This window comes from Xenopus tropicalis, chromosome 9 (assembly GCF_000004195.4).
Source record: "Xenopus tropicalis strain Nigerian chromosome 9, UCB_Xtro_10.0, whole genome shotgun sequence".
NCBI classification, from domain to species: Eukaryota; Metazoa; Chordata; class Amphibia; order Anura; family Pipidae; genus Xenopus; species Xenopus tropicalis.
In genome coordinates, this window is record NC_030685.2 from 29,816,728 (window position 1) to 29,837,559 (window position 20,832).

The 20,832-nt window shown below is 39.4% G+C and overlaps 1 protein-coding gene across 2 annotated transcripts in view; it reads right to left on the reverse strand.

Moving 5' to 3' along the window:
* Positions 1 to 11,743, reverse strand: part of tmem184a (transmembrane protein 184A) — a 40,728-nt gene extending 28,985 nt beyond the window's left edge. The window contains exon 1 of one of the 2 annotated variants that reach the window (XM_012970416.3): positions 11,721 to 11,743. The gene's annotated coding sequence lies outside the window, so the exon portion shown is untranslated. Of the gene's footprint in view, positions 1 to 11,509; positions 11,680 to 11,720 lie in introns of those variants that run through there. The other variant, NM_001016399.2, reaches the window with a different exon arrangement.
* Between the last annotated feature and the right edge of the window lie 9,089 nt (positions 11,744 to 20,832).

Sequence of the window (20,832 nt, forward strand, 5' to 3'; positions counted from 1 at the left end):
GCGGATCTTGTGTATGGCCCCCTTAACCCATGGAATACTGCTTTTATTTGCAATTATATTTATGAATAACACCTACATTAAGTAATACCTACACAAAGTAATTTTTACTACATTATAAACAGAAATGCTTGCATTTGGGGAGAAATGGCTTTTATTATATTCCATTCCAAAATAATATGGGGCAGCAATTTTCTGTAGCACCCCTCATTTCCTGAGCAGCATTCTGAACAGGTGACTGCAGCAAATGGAAGGACTGCAAAGAGAAATGCTTCCCAAATGCCTAGAACATTTACATTTCAGTCTCTGGGATATCTAGGATAGAGCTGGAGACACACACTTGGCAGTATAGATAAGCTTCATTAATGTTTGAAAGAGAGTTCCCCTTTAAAGTTGGCTTCATAAATATTTGAGTATTTACTGTCTGTCATCAGCTATCATCTTTGTCAACGGCAACAAGTGTGATAATGATTTCAGCTCGTGAGATGTTCAGTACTTGGTAAACTACAACTCCCACAGTCTAACAGCTGCCTTTGTTTTAAGTCAGTGCTTTTTGGTTACAAACATGCAGTAGCACAAGCAGCGTGCTAAGTAGGCCAGTGATTCTGCTGCTGAGCTGTCATATGACTGGAATGGATGACTTTATTTGTACAATAAAAACACCAACATAAATACAACTTTGCATAAGGAATAGTACAATGTTTGAAAAAATATGTGCTGAAAATAAATGGTTAGCAAAAGAAATATAATCCATGTACATTTCCCAGCATCCTCCTTCAGTCAGTGTCCTTAGTGAGTTAGCCACTGACCTTACATTTGGTAGTATTTTTTCCCAGAGGATGTTAATGTCTTTCCTGAAAGTACTTACATGGGGTTTGTATAACAATAAGTATTTACAACAAAAATGAGGACGTTATATCAGCCCTGTTTAGTGCATATCTAGAGAAGTGTAGATTTCCACTGCCAGTCAATTCTCTCTTCCAGAGACACATACAGACCTGAGGTGGCCAACCACCTTGTACATATATATATGAACTTTGTAACAGTTCATACTAGGAATAAAATATACTTTATAAATGGGGTTTGTTTATTTTATTTGTATCTAAACATGCATTAAAAATATATTTAGTAGGGAAGGTTACTATGCAGTAGGACATGTGTAAAATATAGACAAGTGTACGTCAGTATCACCTTAGAAACACTGTTCAAGGTGTTTTAATCCTTTGCCCCTGCTGATACAGTTATGTGATCCTCTATCTGGAAACCTGTTATCCGTTAAGCTCTGAATTGTACAGGAAGGCCATCTCCCATAGAGTCCATTTTAAGCAAATAATTCTAATTTTTAAAAATAATTTTCTTTTAATTTGCAATAATAAAACAGTACCTTGTACTTGATGGTAACTAAGCTGCATGACAATCCTATTGGGTTTATTCAATGTTTAAATGATTTTTTACAGACTTAATTTATTGTGATCCAAATTCAGAAAGACCCCTAAAAAAACCCCAGGCCCCAAGCATTCTGCATAATACATACTATACAGGTATGGGATGTATTATCTGAAATGCACGGGACCTGGGGTTTTCCGGATAAGGGATTCTTTCTGTATTTTGAATCACCATACTTTAGGTCTGCTAAAAAAATAATTTAAACATTGATTAAACCAGATTGTTTCGTCTCCAATACTGATTAATTATACCTTAGCTTTGAACAAGTACAAGTTATTAAATTATTATTACAGATGAAAAAGGAAGTGATTTTAAAAAAATTTAACTATTTGATTAAAATGGAGTCTATGGGAGATGCCCTTACATCCTATACCTGTACCTGTAATTGTATTGTCCACGTTTTTGCCCAATGTATGGTTCACAAAGGGAATATCCAACTGGAGATCTTCCTGCTGTATGTGGCCTTAAAATGGATTTTTATGGAACCAAATGGGCCCAATAGTCTTCGGGACAACATCATTGAACAGATATTGGATCCCTTATCAGGAAACCTGTTATCCAGAAGGTTCCAAATTACAAAAGGCCATCTCCATAGACCCCATTATAAGCAAATAATTCTAATTTTTAAAAATGATTTCCTTTTTTCCCTGTAATAATAAAACAGAACCTTGTACTTGATTCCAACTAAAATGTAATTAATCCTTATTGGAGGCAAAACAAGCCTATTCAGGTTATTCAATATTTAAATGATTTTTAAAAGACTTAAGTTATAGAGATCCAAATTATGGAAAGATCCCTTATGCGGAATACCCCAGGTCCCAAACATGTACTACAACCCAGCCCATAAATATCTAGCATTGGAAATAATGAATAAATACCCTGACACTGATGAATCCATTTCACTGCTTTAAGGCAGATGACAACAAATTGACTATGAATGTGCTGTGATCAATCTGAAAGGCCTTTAGCAAACGCACAGCCACACACTGAGATCCTTTTAATTGTCATCTATTGTATTTTCAAATCTTTCAAGACATTTCCAAATCCGGTGTGCCCTGACATTCATTTGGAACACATTGGACCACAGAAAAGGAGGATGGCATTTTACTCTGTCAAAGACACTTAAAAGCAGGACAAAACAATTGATTCTCCCTTTGTCAATAGAGTTATGCTCTGAATAAGCCCGGAACCACTAGAGTCAGCTGGTTTGATTATTTTACCCTTTAACAGCCGGCCCAAATAGCTAAGCTGCAGCTGCTATACCTCTCTTACTGCCACTAAAGTGGTGGATCTTGGCATTTCCTGAAACACAGAGTAAAATGAAAGGGTTCCAATACTGTATACATTTCCAGCTATTCGCTTTTTAGTGCTCATTTCAGATTATTAGGAATAAATCTTTAATATCCATAATTAAATGAATTATAAATTCATAGCTTCATTTCTAGATAGTAGATATTTGCATACATTTTTCATGCATAACTGTATCGGCTTGGAGGAACTGGCATTAATGCAACATACAATAGAGTTACTGATCATGTAAATGGATTCCCTAGCAGCAAGATGCCGTATCAATATTGTATTTCTGTCTCTATGATATTTTAGCAATGTTAGCTAAAGGTAAAAGCCCCTGTCCTGTGCATATACTGTATAACTCTTTTCCTGACAGCATTCTGGTAGGTCGAGTTGTGCTTTGGGAAAGAAACATTGCTAGGAATCATGTTTTTTTAGTGGCATAACATTAGGCTTTGGCCAAACTAGGCCAAGAATCAGCCCCTGCACCCTGATCAGTCTAACCCTGTGCCTGAACCTGGAGCTACTTTGTTGAACCAGGTGCAGGCAAAACAGAGCGGATTTCAGTGGAAAGTTACTCCTTGCATTTCTGCCCAGTTGTGTTTGGCAATATTCGGGTTCACAGGGGAACCCTACCACAGCCCTGAAGGTGGCGGTACCTCTGGGATGCCCATTGGCCTTTCTCAATTCACACAGTGAACTTGCGCCTAAAGATTCGGGCTCAGATGTCATTTGATGCTGAGCACTGGAAATAATGACACCCAGCCACAATTATGCCTGCATAAAAGCTGCATTGCGGTTAAAAAAAGGCATGTTGAATTTGCACTTTGCACGCTGTGCCTCAGTAAATAAAAGACAACTTTTGTGTGCAGTTGTGATGTATAATTCCTACTAACTATATACCTATATATGGTGCCCTATTGTTGGCATTACCAATAGATCTTTCTCACAATACTAACCTCACTGCAGGATAACAGGTGCTCTCTACATAAGCCAGTATGGAGGCAGGGTACTGTGTATCCCTGTCAATAAAGACATAAAGCTCAGAGATCCAGACCACTGGGGCAAAATCCATCCTAGCTCAGAACCTGTGTAGTTCCTTTACCGAGAGTATCTTAAAAACAACCATTTTCCCTAAAATTCATGATTCCTATGTATAATACATAGGGGCAAGCCTTTTTCATAGCTCTGAAAGGACAAGGACTCCACTCAGCAGAGAATTACCTCAAAGTAATTAATATTTTAATTTTATTAATGAATTTAAATTATGCATTCATAGCTTCATTCTTTGATAGTAAGTATTCACATACATTTTTGATGCATAATTGCAGCAGGATTTCTAACGGTATTAAAACTGGATTTCTGTGGGATTTTAGCACTGTTTTTTAAAAGATCTGAGCAGCCTACCTGTATGCAAATCCCTTATTCCATTTATCTGGCTTTAGAAAAACACAGCTCCACCCACCAGCATATCATTCTGTCTGTCATGTGGCCAAAATAAATGAGTGAATATACTTGAATATACTTAATAAAATGCTCATTGTACAAAGCACAAAGTTCCATTCTGATACATTAGATAAAAGCACTTTATCGTAGCACAACTGTGAGCCTTGTACACAGATGCTCATATCTCACACAAGTGCAGTAATAATGTCAAGCCAAGTTGTTTTGCAGGAGTGGATAAATTAGCTTGTCGGCCAACAGGATTTTCCAGCCTAGCCAACAGGTAGCTTTGATCTGGGTGGCTAGTGTCTAGCACCCATACAAGGGCCAACAGACTATCAGTTTGAGTTAGCACTATTTACCAATTAGGCAGCTTTATCTGTGGACCCTTTTCTCTCCCTTATCTCTACTTCAGATTGCCCCAAGCAATAAATCTTCATTTTCTACTGCTCCTAATTTTTACTTTCCACCCCATTCTTTTACATGCTCTCTTATTGCAACTGATTTTATTTCTCAATTAAATCAGTATAACTATAGTGAGGATATCATACCCACATTGCAGCATGAATTCCAGTGTTGTTGATGCCTGTTAAGTAGCATGCAACCCAACTCTCGAATACTAAGTTGCTTCCACCTTGGTAAATCATGTGCAAGCGGCAGTGCCTGTTCTTCTTAGTTTATTTATACACAAATGGTGTCAATTTCAGCACACTGGTGTGCACAGCTTCCATAGCAGCACTGGCATGTAATTCTTTGGTGCACATCTATCAACACACTAAGGGAACCACAGACATAACAGCTCCTGTACATCGCACCTTGCCCACAACTGAGCCCAATTCATCATCAGGCTGAGCCAGCATATTGTATCCCAGCATGATGTGTAAGCTAGTAGTATGCTCCTTGCCCAGTATACTATGATTTCAGGTTCTCCCTGCCCAGCATGCTATGATTTCAGGTGCTCCCTGCCCAGCATGCTATGATTCCAGGTGCCCCCTGCCCAGCATGCTATGATTCCAGGTGCTCCCTGCCCAGCATACTATGATTTCAGGTGCCCCCTGCCCAGTATACTATAATTCCAGGGGCTCCCTGACCAAAATACTATGATTCCAGGTGCTTCCCACCCAGCATGCTATGATTCCCCATTCTCTCTGCCCAGAATGCTATGATTCCCCGTTCTCTCTGCCCAGAATGCTATGATTCCAGGTGCCCTCTATCCAACATGTTATGATTCCTTCTGCTGGTGGTTCCATCCTTAACAGATACATACAGATATGCTGCCAGGGGGTGGTGTATACACATTTCTTTTAGTGCTGAGCGAACTATGCCTTTTGCTTTCCTAATGGGTTAGATGAGCGCCATGAGAGCTTGTCAACAAGACACTGGAGCTTTCCCTATGTGATAACAGGATTCAGTTTTAATACAGAGAAGAGTCCTAGGCCATGTTGTCTACCTATATTCAAGTAAGCAAAAAGAGCTTTCATACTTAGTGCTGAAAAGAAGTTGTTAAAGGAACAGTAACACCAAAAAATGAAAGAGCTTTAAAGTAATAAAAATATAATGCACTGTTGCCCTGCACTGGTAAAACTGGTGTGTTTGCTACAGTAACACTACTATAATTTATATAATAAGCTGCTGTGTAGCCACGGGGGCAGCCATTCAAGCTGGAAAAAAGGAGAAAAGGCACAGGTTATATAGCAGATAAAAGATAAGTTCTGTAGAATACAATAGTGTTTTATCTGTTATCTGCTATGTGCCTGTGCCTTTTCTCCTTTGAATGGCTGCCTCCATGGCTACATAGCAGCTTATTTATATAAATTATAGTAGACTTTCTGAAGTAAACACACAACTTTTACCAGTGCAGGGCAGCAGCACATTATATTTTAGTTACTTTTATACATTTTTATTTTTTGGTGTTACTGTTCCTTTAAGTAGTGTAAAACTGAGAGTAAACAGTACATCATACATGTGTTATATTATGTTAATAACAAAGGGGTCACATTTCTAGCATTTGATGTAGACCATCTACTTGATGAAAAGTTCTAAAATAATTATAAGGCTGTTAGCTGAACACTTTATGGAGTAAAGGGTTAAGGAGCAGTCTTACAATTTATCTTTTCTTTAGCAGGGAGTCTATGTATCGACAGTACAAAACTTACTGGAGAATGCCAATGATGACTGCCAGCCAAGTCAAGGCAGAAGGAGGCCGGAACTCCAGAGAGCTACAAATGGTCATGTCACTGAAGCGTTCAGAAGTTATAAAGAGCAGAACTGAGTGACTGTCAAGTGCCTCAGTAGCACATATATATCTGTATATGTATAAATATGTATAAAAACAAGTCAGTGGGACCAAAGCCCTTTTCACTTCAACTTCCTTTAAAAAATGTCAGATGCTATTTCAACCCAATGTTTGGTATTTATTAGTACGGTAAATATAATTATATATGTACATATGTTCCATTATTCAACTGATTCACCATGGCCAATTTGATTTCTGACTGTCTATAACAACTTCAAAATACAACAGGTTCTTAAAGAGGAAGACCTTACCAGAAGCAGAGAATCCTCCCTGAGGAAACTAAGTGCATCAGAGGTAGGTGTGGGATCCTAATGTGTTTCTGGGTGCCTTGCTGTATATTTCTATGTGCACATCTTGTTTGAATCAGTGTGGGTGTCTTTTTGGGTGTTGGATGTATGTGTCAGTGTGCCTGCCAGAGAATAGGTGTTTATGTCGCTTAGTAGTGATGCACAGCAGTAGGAGCCAGGAAGGAAGCCCTTTGGTATATCGCTAGTGACAGGAGGTTGTTAAGTCTTTTAGAGATCTGGAGTGTTCCATTTTACACTTTAACAAACAGGATGCCAACAAGAAGACGTATCAATGTTCAGGATCGTTTTTCAAAGGATGTCATAGAATAGTATCTCAAGACTGGGTTTCTAGGAGTTGCAAGCACTTGGCAGAAAATAGGCTCCTCTGATATTGCTAGAGGATAACTGGGCCTACGCCCAGACAGAAATATACAACCAAACTAATTGTACTCACACACCAAACTAAATAGGAGGTCAGCATATAATGTCCTGGCATGGAACTGTAAGGCTAAAGCCACATGGGGTTGAATCTTGGTCTGAGATAAATGCAGGTCAAGAATCTGTCCCTCCTCGAGCATGGAGTGTACTACGTCAGCCTGGGTGCAGGCACATGGAACAGATTTTGGCCGATGGGCTGATTCCCACCCTGCATATATTTGCAGACCTAGAATAATTTCAGTGTTATTATTACTGCCAATGTGATCCCCGATCCGACTAAAAATTTTAAACTTGCCTGATCTATATCTGTTGGGTTGGGCCATGGTGGGGCCCCATACATGGGCAGATAAGCTGCTGAATCAGTTTAAAGGACTCGAATCAGCAGCTTAAATGTGTATCGCCACTTCTAGGGAATGGCTGGAGCTAATCAAGATGGAACTATGGACACTGTAGAGTAAAAACTATTTATGGTTAATAGTATTTGACAGTATGCAGTGTTGTCATCAAAATCACACTTTTGTCTCTGGGGCATCATAATGTAGTAATGTATGTGGCCCCCTGCAATACTGATTGATACAAAATATGGATTTTCAGGGCCCCAATAATGATAGGGCTCTCAGCAGCTGTGCACCTTGTCCCCATGTCTTACAATGGTTACTTTGTATGCATGCTGTACTTTTCTTATGTAACATAACTATGTTACACCTAAACTTGCAGATTTATCAATAGATACTAACTATTGCCAACAGTATTGGTACTGACTACTATTAGAACCTGTGCCGGACAGAGAAAATTGGCAATTCATTACAGTGGGTGCAGGTGCAAGGGCCTTATCTGCTTTTAACAGCATCCAACTTGCTTTTTCTGTTTGCTCTTCCCTGCAATAGATACCCTGGAACTGTTATACCATATAGTAGCACATAAGTTCATTGATCTCCCCACTCCCCATTGTGGTACCCACAAAAATTAAGACCAATGTTGACTGCAGAAAAATATTAGCTCAATACCTACATTCCTCTTGCATTCAGATCCACAGGAATAGCTGAGACCATTTAACATGCAGGCCTCTGTGGGTGAATGCATTGAAGCACATACAAAGGCACAAGGGAACATGCCCTTATGTTAATACTGTCTCTGTTAAAGAACTGATTTCAGCCATAAAGGTAGGCTGCTGCTTATAAAGAGTTTCAGATAGGACCAATAAACACTCTGATGCAATGCTACAGACTCATAGCCGTAAAGCACTTCAGTACTGCTGCCTTTTGAGAGAAAGAAAAGAGGCACGAATATGAGAAAAATTGGCAATACTCTCCGATTCAAGAACAAAATGGACTTTTTCACATTATCACCTTATCATGTTTTCCATTGCTTATCAGTTTTACAAAACATTACACACTGTATTCAGCTGCAAATAGCAAGTGTCTAGTTTGAAAATTGTGTTGGGTCATTTTAATCTATAATAGGCATATCTCATTTGCAACTTGTTGACCTACAACATCCAGGTGCCAACGGCCTGCTAAGGACATATGACAACACGGTCTTTCAAATAAATGCAATATGTTGCTACCGGGACTATCTCTGAGACACTGGTGTTGCAAACCTCTGACATTTTAACTCAGCATCTCACAAACACACTGAGCAAACAAAAGAGTTGTGCAAACACTAAGCACACGTTAGCTGTATCGAGCGTGAATTGCCACCTATGGAAAAATGAAGAGGCCCAGTCACCCTGTAAACCAATAACACAATACAAATTGTTACCTATTAAACACACACATAATGATAGCAGTTAACCATTCCCCATCACAGGTGCGGCCATGGTAATCAGAACAAAAGAAGCAAGGGACTCGACTAGGGGGGCCTCGCAATCGATAGACGAAGTGGGCTATGTTAGTTAGAAAGTGATCTTGAGTGAAATTATCCTAAATCTGTTCATATATTTGTAAACTTGTTTGAGGTAAGGGGAGGCCCTGAACCAATGCTGGGTGAACAAGAGGACTTTATCCCATACAGTATATGGGGAAAACTGCATTTTACCTGCATACAGTGGTTCAATGTGGGTACAGGCGACCTAAGACAGAATGGTGGGACAGTGGAAAAACACAAATACAGTAAATGCCCATCCGAGTAAAGTACACACATATATAAAATATAATATATATATATATATATATATATATAAACACAAGAAAGAGCCAAGAATATACAGTAAATGATATCCTTAGAAATGGTTCTTAGTGATGAGATCAGTTATAGTCTATTCTTAGTGTCACATGACTCTGTGTACTATAATAAATAATGCACCCCTATTGTAAAATATCAGGATATTAAAAGTTACCTTGAAGTTCCATGACCCATGGAACTCCTCTGTGACTAATAATATCCTTATATATTAATATAGGGGGTGCTTTATTGTAACTACAATTCACAGATCAACAGAAAGCAAAATGAATAACATTACACTGTCTGAAGCTCAGCTGTAATCCATTGTACCCAATATAACTAGAGGGCCCACTAATATAATACAATATATTTGAGTGCCTTCTCTCAACTCCAAGAAAAAAGTGAATTTGAGATGGATATCTGACCTAAAATTGGGCAGATCTCTATAAGGCAGGTTTGATTTTTTATCGGACGGGGACTGCATCCCCTCGTTGATGTGGTCCTCAGTCTGACGGCATCTGTGCCCACCATTGATATTCAATTGTGTGGCCCAATTTAGCCTGATATAACCCACCTTTAGGTGGGCATATAGGGAGAAGATATGCTTATTTGGCGACCTCGCCAAACGAGCAAATCTTACCTTGTATGGCCACCTTTAGCCATTGAAAAGTTTCTGAAAATGTAAGGATCAGTGATACCTTTTAATGGCTCAGTAAGCCAATAAAAGGTATCACCAAACCTTACATTTTCTACAGCTGTAACTAACAGTTCCACAGTACATATTACATGCAGAGCACCCCAAATCAGAAAATACATTGTGCCTCAAAAATGTGTCTCTAAAATTACTGTTGCACTATAGCACTGTGCTTAGCACAGGTGAACGTAGAAGGGTGACCAAATGCAAGAAAATGGTGCTGAGCTTAAAATAATTTTGGAACAAAGCAAGTTCTGTCCATTTATACATATACAGGTGTGGGACCTGTTATCCAGAATGCTTGGGACCTGAGGTTTCCCTCTAATGAGGTCTTCCGCAATTCTGTGATTTGCTCTTCACACTGTAGAATTTACAGCCTAGTAAAATATAATTAAAAATTTAAATTAATTGTATTGTTTTGTCTTCAATAAAGATTTGTTCTTAGATTGGCTCAAGTACAAGGTACTGCTTTACAGAGAAAAAGGAAATCATTTTTAAAAATTAAATTACTGACATAAAATGGAGTCTAAAATTAGAATTATTTGCATCAAATTAATAGGAAATGGCCTTCCTATAGCTCTCTAGATAATAGGTTTCCAGATAACAAATCCAGCACCTGTATCCATATATATGTAATAATTAATGGCCTATCTAGAGAGACTTATTGGGATAGTTTAGAAACAGTACTGGCAAACAGAACTGTTAATCAATGATGAGACTGAGTGAAAACATAAGAGACTTAATTGAGAGAAATATACTTAAATAAAACTTAACTAATAAAATAAATACAGAGGAGGTCAGACTGGGATTTAGCAGATTCCTTGGTAGGTAACCGCTCATGGCCCCTACTCTCTGCACAATATGTGTTACCTGGCAGAGAGACCCACGCTGCTATCAACAAGGCAAAAAGTCAGCAGTTAAAATCTAAAAATCTTAAAAACTAAATATGCCTTAAGTTCATTATTTGCATTATTTGCCCCCTTGGCACTCTACAGCTTAAAATGGGGTTGTCATTGCCCAAAACCCGCTGCTTGTGTATAATCACAGGAAAGGTGCATCCCATGTGTGCAGCACAAGCAGCGAGTTACCATTGTATTTCATACACCTTGCACTCAAACTGCACTTAGTGACCCAATGATCTGCTGTCACCAGCAAACTAAATACTACTGCAGGCTAATACTAAATAGGGCGCACTTCTCAATCGTTGGCCCTTCATTTATTATTACACTACAACTCCCAGCATCCCCCATTCAACGTTTGTGTTCTTATAAATAAGATATATTCTGCCTTTAAAGAGGAGGGAGGGTAAGTTATATAGCACCACCACCATGGTGACAGGCACACAGTTATTTTGTGTACAGTTGATGTTGAACTACAACTCGTAATGCTTTTAAGCTGTGAGCCAGTGAGAGCAGAGTAGAAAAGCTAACATAGTACCCAGGGTGCTGGCCGTACCTTTGCATGCAGGGACAATGTGGAACAGCTCACTCTCTGCAGATAAGAGTCCCAGCTCAGCGCCGGTTTCCTTGCAGTTGGCCAGTCTTCTTTTCTAAAACAGAACCTTTTTCTCTTGTTTTAGCCCTTAATCCCGGAGTTCCAGTTGCTGCCCTTCTTCCTTATTTTGTCATATCCCCGCCTCCCTCTCCCCAGACCTCCTGGGCTTTACCTGCTTTACAGGACTTTAGTCTTGTCCTAGTCAGCTGCCCCGTAGCACTCCCACACTACCTGGCTGCTGGCCCCGCCCCCCAACTCAAGCCCCGCCCACAGCCAAATAAACTTCTATTGTCAGGTGGCTCCTGAGCAGAGCTGAATGCTGGGTGTTGGTGCACAGTGAGGGAAAGACACTGGTTCTGTTGCTGTCACTATTCCAAAAACGTGGCTCTTGTAACATTACTAACATAGGCATGCACATGTGACTGCTTCATACATTGCATACAGCTCATCCTAAATATATGGGGGTTGATTTAGAAGATAAAGTGAAAGCAGAAAGCCTGTGGCCCTCATCTAGTGCAGATTTATAATAATATTAGGGGTATCCAGCAGGCCCTCCAGCTCATAGATGTCCATGAAGGGGGCCCCCCAAGCAAGAACTACTTGGCCAGATTGGCATAAGCAAGTGCTGTAGGTGTCTGTGGCTGCTGTACCAAGGGAACCCTCTAATTCCCAACCTGAGTCTGTATTTATTAGAAGGTAGGTCTGCCTAGGGGAATGGCTGTACAATGCACCTCGTACCAGATCCAGCACAAGGCAGTACGAATACGACCCCCATTGTAGCATACAATCTCTGCTATGAAGCCTATGTGCATCCCTCCACCAACCCCTCTATAATAGTGTGCTGCCCAACACTGGCATTGCTTTATTGAAGAGGGAGCATTAGATCTCTGTGATCTAAAACAGTGGTTCCCAAACTTTTTTGCACCACGGACTGGTTTCAAGCAAGACAATTTTTCCAAGGACCAGGGATGGGGGGTGCGGCGCAACTAGTGCTAGTTAAATTTTATATTATGCACTTTACTATTAATATTATTATTACATACAGTTTAATAAAGTATTTTGGTCCTTAATCAGTAGAAATCTTCCTGGATTTCGCAAAGCTATTGTCATGGCTGTGTAATGCATCAGGGAGTTGGGATCACAAGTAATTGGGAGCAGAGGTGACCCGGTTCAGCACAGCCCACGGCCCGGCACCGGTCCCTGGACCGGTGGTTGGGGACCCCTGATCTAAAATGAAGGCAGTGTGTAAAGTACAAAAAGTGAAGTATTTTTTTTACACTTGTCTTTCTTGCTGTAAATGACCCCTTTGGTTTAAGGAAACAGGTTGCTTTTGGTTGATGCCTATGTTCCAGCTGTTGTTGAACAACAACTCCCAGCAGCTTTCTGATGTTTGTGTGATGCAGGAAGTTGCAGATTTTAAGAGCAGGAGGACTACATGTTGACATTCCTGAGTCATATACTTTTACAGTTTAACAGTTACACAATGTAATGTTATTTGTGCTATGCAATATCCCGTCCCACCATGGCATTTTTACTCTTAAGTGCACCTATTGAACTTTGGGGGAGGGGACAGAATAGGCATGAACTTCAGCAGCATAATTAGGCTTACAGTTTACAGCTTTGCTGCAAAACCCCAAAAAACAGTTTATGGGTTACCTCCAGGTACTTCCAGTCTCCCTTCATATTCTAACAACACACTGGCAGGTTGATCTCCTCTGGGTCTGCTGTCACCCTTAAGCCCCCAACACTTGCCTACAGTGCTGGTCTAGCGCTTGAGGGGTGGGATTCATAAGTGTAGAGATCCCTTGAGGTGTCTCCAGGCAGGAACAGCATTGGTAATAGGGACCTTAGACTGTAAGCTCCACTGGAGCAGGGACTGATGTGAATGTGATGAATACACATTAAGGTATCATGGATCCTTTGGTAATGGCAATTTAAAATATTGTGTATGTATGTAAAGAAGTTGTTTAGTCATTATGATGTCAGTGCTGCAAAAAAGTATTATATACTGCAAATAAAGGATAATCATTGTAAGATTTTTGCTTGAATATTGTGTGAGAGACCCATTCGTACTTTCGTTAACCCAGTACTAACTGTTCCCGGAGATCTGAAAAACTGAGTGCTTTTGTACTCCCAGCTTAATAAAAAAAACAAAATAAAATGTCATATTATCATGAAGTGTCCTGTTACATAAGGAATATATTCCTATTAAATTAAAAGTATTATCCTTGTGTGAAATAAACTAGTGTAGCACTCTTCTAGCTCATTAAGTTGACTGCTCTACTCTTCCTGGGGCTGATCATTTCACCATGATCTTCTTCTTCTGTCTTCTTTTCCCCCCCCTGGGCAGACACACCCACAATAGAGTGAAAAGGGTGGCTTTTTGCATCTAAGTTCAGCTTTCACTCAACTGCACATGCTTCTGCCCAGACCAGAACAAAGACAAAATGGAAAAAGCTAAAAAGATGGCGACGAGCAGCTTCTCCAGAGATAACCTGGTACTCCTCCTGGTATATTTTTGCACCCCACCCCCAGTGATTATACCTTCATTCTCCTTTAAGGAAAAAGAGCTAGATATTGGCTAGATATTGGCCAGACTGTAATGTGCAGGGCAGACTGCAAAGTATAAACAGTGGGCACAATCTGATATGTTTTCTAAACTTTGTATTCTGTGCTGAACCTTAAGAAGAGGCCACAGATTTCTGCCCTCCAAAATGGAGCACAAAGACATGTCCCCTCCATCATGAATACTTGCATTCTAACATCCTTGGGCACTTCTACTTGGTTGCCAATGCTTCCATCTTGCCTTTCCTAATGCATGGTGTACAACTGGGTCTACTGACGCTGTGTAACCCTCGAGCTGCAGCCACCCTGGTGGTAGTGCCATGGTACCCACAGTAATTTGGATGAACAAAGCTGTTTAGAACTCCAGAACTCAAGAAGTGAAACTAAACTAAAAATGCTAATTGCCTCTGATGCATTGGTCACAATTGTGCCAGACAAACCATGGAACAAGGCTGAAATTATGGGGAAAAATGCTGCATAATGAAAAAAAAGCATTGCAATTTGTACACTTGTGTTTGTAAATGACTCCTCGTATCCCTCTGTGATGGCCACTTAGACCAATACACACAAGTGATAACCAGTGATTATTATTAACTAGTGATTATCAAAATTTTTCTCCAGGTTTCACTAAGAAAAAACACTGAGAAAATGGGCATTAACTTCAATGCAGTTTGTGAATATTTGCTGCTTTGCAAATGTTTTGGCGAAGCAGAAGATTCGCTCATCACTACCTCAAACTCCTGCCATTTCATGAAATGAAATTTTCTTACACAAAATCCGTCTGCTGTATATTAGTAGCGCTACTCATTTCCTCCCAGAGTCGCTATTAAATCATAAAAAAGCATCTTCTGTTATTTATGTAAGTTATACCCCTTTTATCTGATTTTCATTTTGTCTCCTGATATTATTTTATTGATTTAGCCTATCATCCGGCTATTTATTTTGCAGAACAAAACTTCCTTTTTGTGCCCTTCGGCAAAAAAAAAAAAAAAAAATTTGAAATATTTTCTTGGATTTAAAGTGTCTTCTACCCCCCCTCAAAGAGTTGTAAGAAGAAACTAATAAAATATCATTTACAGATTTATTTCCTCTTATATAGGCAAAAGCGCTTTACTGCTTATTGATTGTGCATACATTTCTCTTTCTTCATGAGAATATATTTCTTTAGCTGCTGCAGCAGTAAGCCACAGACTAAATTCTCAATTTCACACAGAGAATTGTAAAACACTCCATCATAAACAAGGGGCCAGTGGTAGGTTAGTGGATTAGAGTTCTGGGCCCTCATATAAATCTCATTATCTCATATAACCCATCTAGTGGACTTTCTGGCCTTTATATTAGTTCCAGATTAAATAGCCACATAAATTACTGATAACTTCTCTTCCTGTCCTAATCTGCCATGCATGTTGTTCTTTAATGTAGTTTAAATAAAAGTTGTCTTTTTTTTTACTTTTTTTTTTTTAACTTTTGGCAAACCTATGTGGAATCCTTAAATGGCTGCATGCCCATATCTTTATGCTGAAAATCTAATATACCAATGCAGTATATTTGCTACTGTATGGTGCAACTTCTTCATTTACTCTATGTGTTTTGTGCCCTCTAGGCACTTCGTTGTTAGATTTTAAAACATCCCAGAACCGACCATTATTCATACCCCATGGATATTGGTTGTGATTGGCAAGTCAACATGCACTTACCAAAACTGGGTGAGTGACCCAAACAAAAGCAATCATGCACAATGGTCAAATGTGTATTTCCAGCACATATTATTAGTCCATCTGGCCAACAGGATGATCAGTTGTGTCAGATGTCAGGCGTCCATCAAAAAACCTTACACCATAGGCCCATTCTCCAAACTATTTATACTTATTCAACCACTTTATTCTCTTTTCCTTACATTTTACAATATATCCTTCCATCTATTTAGCCTCTTATTTTTTATAGAGAAATAAGGAATTGCTATGAAATAGGATAAACAGCTAGGAGTAGAAGGTTTCACTGATACCTGGGCCCTCCAGGAGTATTTCTGGTATCCTGATGGGCTACCTTAATTGATCTTGCAGATCTCTTCCCTATAAAAACTACACTGGGGGGTAGTTTGACTCAACTCTCAAGGTGGTTCATGACAGAGAAGATGTCTTTCATCTACCGTTGCACTTCTCTTCAAGTTTTCAAGTGATGCCAATTTTTCAAGTGATGCCTGCCAGCATCTGCCACAGGCAGAGCATTTCAATTTCATGTCAATGGAAAACTGAGACAGGCAATGAAAGGTTCTCCTTGAAAGCACAGCGGCAGTTAAAATGCCGTGTGTCACAGTTCTAAAAGTATTTTCTTTATTGTGATTGTGTCTAGGCAGCCATCTCAGGTCATTGTGCCTGATCCTGAGCTTTCAGGAGCCAGCACTTCACAAAAAAAACTGCTTTTAGATTGTTCTGCTGATAGGCTGCTAGGGGGAAAGAAATAGGGTGGCCATGGCCGGTATTATAAATTTACCGGCAATATACTTGATGTACTTAAATGACTGCATGCCCATATCTTGATGCTGAAAATCTATGCCAATGCAGTATAAGAGAGACTGAATTTTTCAGAGCACAAGTTATATGACTGAAGGCACCTGGGAAACTAAGAATATGTCTAGCCCGACTTCAAATTTTAAAATGAAATCAGTCCGTGGTAGTTGAATACAAATATGACATTTATTTTATAATTATTATTATTATTATACAACCCCCTTCAATAATTGGCCAAGACACAATAATATAATAAAGCTAAAGGAGACTTAGGCTAATATAATAGTAGACAGGGGTAAATCACAGTTGGAGAAATTTATAATATCCAATGATGCCACTCGATCAGCTGCTAGAGTGACACTAGCCTAAAGGTAACATAATAACATAGTAACATAGTAAGTTGGGTTGAAAAAAGACATACGTCCATCAAGTTCAACCATAATGCCTATATATAACCTGCCTAACTACTAGTTGATCCAGAGGAAGGCAAAAAACCCCATCTGAAGCCTCTCTAATTTGCCACAGAGGGGAAAAAATTCCTTCCTGACTCCAAGATGGCAATCGGACCAGTCCCTGGATCCAGGTGCACAGTGAGGTTCACTCGTTTGGTGAGGTCACCAAATTTGAATGGATCTGTCTCCTATCTGGTCACCCACACTCTGGGCCAAATCAAGGTAATATGACTGTTGGCCAGACCGGCAACGATTGGATCACACAGTGAGTCTATGGAGCCTGGCCTCGACTCCAGAGTTCATGCAGCAGGAATTAAGTGTAGATGTTATTTTGTTATTCTAACGATGAGCACTGGAGTTGTGAAAGGAAACGTTTCATTCTGGGTAAAAAATGGCAAATTGAATACAAAATTGCACTTTCCACACTGCACTTTCAGTTGTAAATCACCCTTTTTACCTCCTAGAGCTTACAGCTCAGTTCTTGTCTCAGGCTGGGAGGTATATTGATTTTCCCACTGTTACAAAGGTGTGACAAATAAATCCAACCCAGGCCTCCCTGAGTCAGAGTTTCTAAAAAAAAACTTCCCTTATTTTGTAACACGTACTGATATATGAGGTAATGCCATTTGATATAGGAAAAATACCCCCTATTATAAAATATAAGGATATTAGAAGTCACTGAAAAGCTCCTTAAATATATAAAAATGCAAGGCCATATTATAGGACACCAAGTTGTTCAGAGATCATATAATATAATTTATAATTTTCAGTAGGAGGTTTATGATCTGTCATATGGTGGTAAGCTGCACAAAGTTAAAGGCCAAGGGATGGATAATTATTTAGCAAATGTAAAGCTGGCCTTAAACTAGAAATCTGCTCATTTGGTAACCTTGCTAAATAAGCAGATCTTTTGGTGTAAGAGCCAAATGTTAGGCACACCCGGTGATTATAATCGCTCCTGTTGCTGAAAACTGTACTGGCCTAGGGAAACTACTGTAAGAGCACTGCTTTGCAAATGTCTTCAATTTCTATCATCTTCTCTTAGGTCCTGGGCCAGCACACATGCATATTACTGTTTCACCATAATCCAAATATAGAGGAGAGCACCATAAAGCAGAATTCTGCTAAAACGCTATTTATTTCAGACCAAAATACACTATAAATACTGTTTCACCCTACCTCCCAACATTTGAAAAATGAAAAGAGGGACAAAAAGATTTGGCACGCACAGCGCAGCAATTTTTGACCACGCCCACTTTTGTGGCCCCAAAGACAGTACCCCCCCTATAGAAAGTGCCCCCATAGACAGTAGCCCCTATAGAAAGTGCCCCCATAGACAGTACCCCCCCAAAGAAAGTATCCCCCATACACAATGCCCCCATAGACCGTACCCCTCATACACAATGCCCGAGGTGGGCATATCGAGGCCATCAAACAAGCGGACCATGTATGGCCACCTTAAATCCATAGAAAATTTTTCATACCCCACATTTTAGAAAGGGCTACATTTTTTGTAGGGTTTTCTTCCTGAACATAGGAAAACATTGTATTTTTAAGCAATGTCCATTCAAGTCAATGGCAGGTGGTCTCTGTCTTTTGATGTAATTAAAAGTATCACTAAAATTAAAGGCTCTCAGACCAATAGTTTTTTGGCTGCTGTGGTCAATGATCACCATCTAGCAGCTGAACCAAGGCAGAAAAAGACAAGATCTTCTGCTGACAATCTCTAACTAGCCAATCACAGGCAAAATGTGTGAGCACAGCTAACATTAGAGCATTTACCATTCAGTTGAGAGCTGTGCCGTCACAGTATAATGCACTAGAGTAAGAACACCACAGTTCCACCAGTAAGCCCATCTATTGCAACTACACATATGGGACCTATTATCCAAAATGCTCAGGAGCCAGGCCTTTCTGGATAAGGGATCTTTCTGTAATTTGAATCTCTATATCTTAAGTCAACTAAAAAAAACCTTTTAACATTAATTAAACCCAATAGGATTGTTTTGCCTCCAATACAGATTAATTATCTTAGTTGGGATCAAGTGCAAGCTACTGTTTTATTATAACAAATCTTTTTTTTAAAAAAAATGTCTCTCATGTGCTTTTACCCTCAACTCCAGAGTTAGAGTAAGGATTCTATATCTTTTTCTTCTTTTTTACAAATGCCCAATTAACCCAATATCGCCCACCCGCAGATGAGGATATCGGGAGAAGATTCGCTTGCTTGACGACCTTGCCAAGCGAGCCATCTTAGCGTGTATGGCCACGGAATGAGTTAGTCACCCGTGATAGATGTCTGCTACCGTGGGCAAACTCCCCTTACCACTCCAAGATGCCTTTTGGAGCTGAAAAGGCCTATGCATCGCTTTGGCTTTATGAAGGTGTGTGAAGTATCCACCTGCAAACAACTTCATGCAGCTTTGTAAAGCCAAGCAGTGCATAGGCCTTTCCACCAGCTATTGATGCGTTCTAGCGGGGGAATGTAAGAAAAACAAATGCGCACAAATAAGAATAAAAATTTGCATTTCGCAAAATAATATTGTTCATTAGACTGTTTTTGCATTGTGAATTTTAATTGCGCATTGCAAACTTTTTAAGATGTGCTTGAAGGTGGAGTAATCTTTTGAGCAAACTTAACAACTTTTCAAAGAAGTTTTATTACATTCTGTATAACAGGCCCCATACCTGTAAGTTACAATGTTACAATGATGGAAGTAGTGCTGCCCCAGGGTCCAGTTGGTAATACTCACAATGTATTTGATGTAACAGAACCCACCTGTTCTCATTGTATGTAGCTCAGTACCCAATGCCTCTAATTTTATAATAATGTGCCTGGGGTTCCAGTATCTACTGGGTCTCACTGTATAATGGTTGCCAATGCCCACAACAGACTCCATTATAAGCAAATAATTCTAATTTTTAAAAATGATTTTTTTTACTCTGTAATTATAAAACAGTACCTTGTACTTGATCCTAACTAAGATGTAATTAATCCTTATTGGAGGCAAAACAATACTATTAGGTTTATTGAATATTTACATTATTTTTAGCATTCTGGATAACAGGTCCCATACCTGTACTTATCTATGTATATAATGAGCTTGGGGGCAGGAGCGAGTAGTACCTATTGCCTCTCACTCAGTTTTATTTTTGCCACAATGCAAATTTCCATTTTTCTTTACTTGAAATGTAGCTTTTCTAGTAAAGGGAGTGCTATTGCACACTGCAGCCTTGCAGTATAAGAATTTGATATGGATTTGGCTGTAAGTGGATAGCGGGCAACTCAACTGCGTGGCAAATTACCATTTATGTCTTGTGTATAGGTCTCCAGGTGGTTTAGTCTTTTTATAAAGCTGGTCTGCTGAGAAGCTTTTTATTCAAGTCAAATCTCAACCTACATTCATTTACCGCAGAGGCATTTATATTATGTTATTCATTATTATACTTTATTCATTTTGACACAACATTACATAAGGTTTTTCATGTCACTGTTCTTTTCCAAAGCCCTTATTGGCTGTGGTGCTTACATTGGTTTGTGCAATATTTACTCATGTGACCTGGAGGATATTTCAATAAGCATTACACTTGGTAAAGCCATTAAATAATTGTTGTGTGGGTTCCAATGAACTGTGCAAAGTTAGTCACAGTAACACAGCTTGTGTACAGAGCAGGGCAGTTGTATGACTGAGATCCTAGCACTGCGATCGCCAAAATGAATCACTTCCAGCAGGGCACATGCTGGGGACCCCTGCCT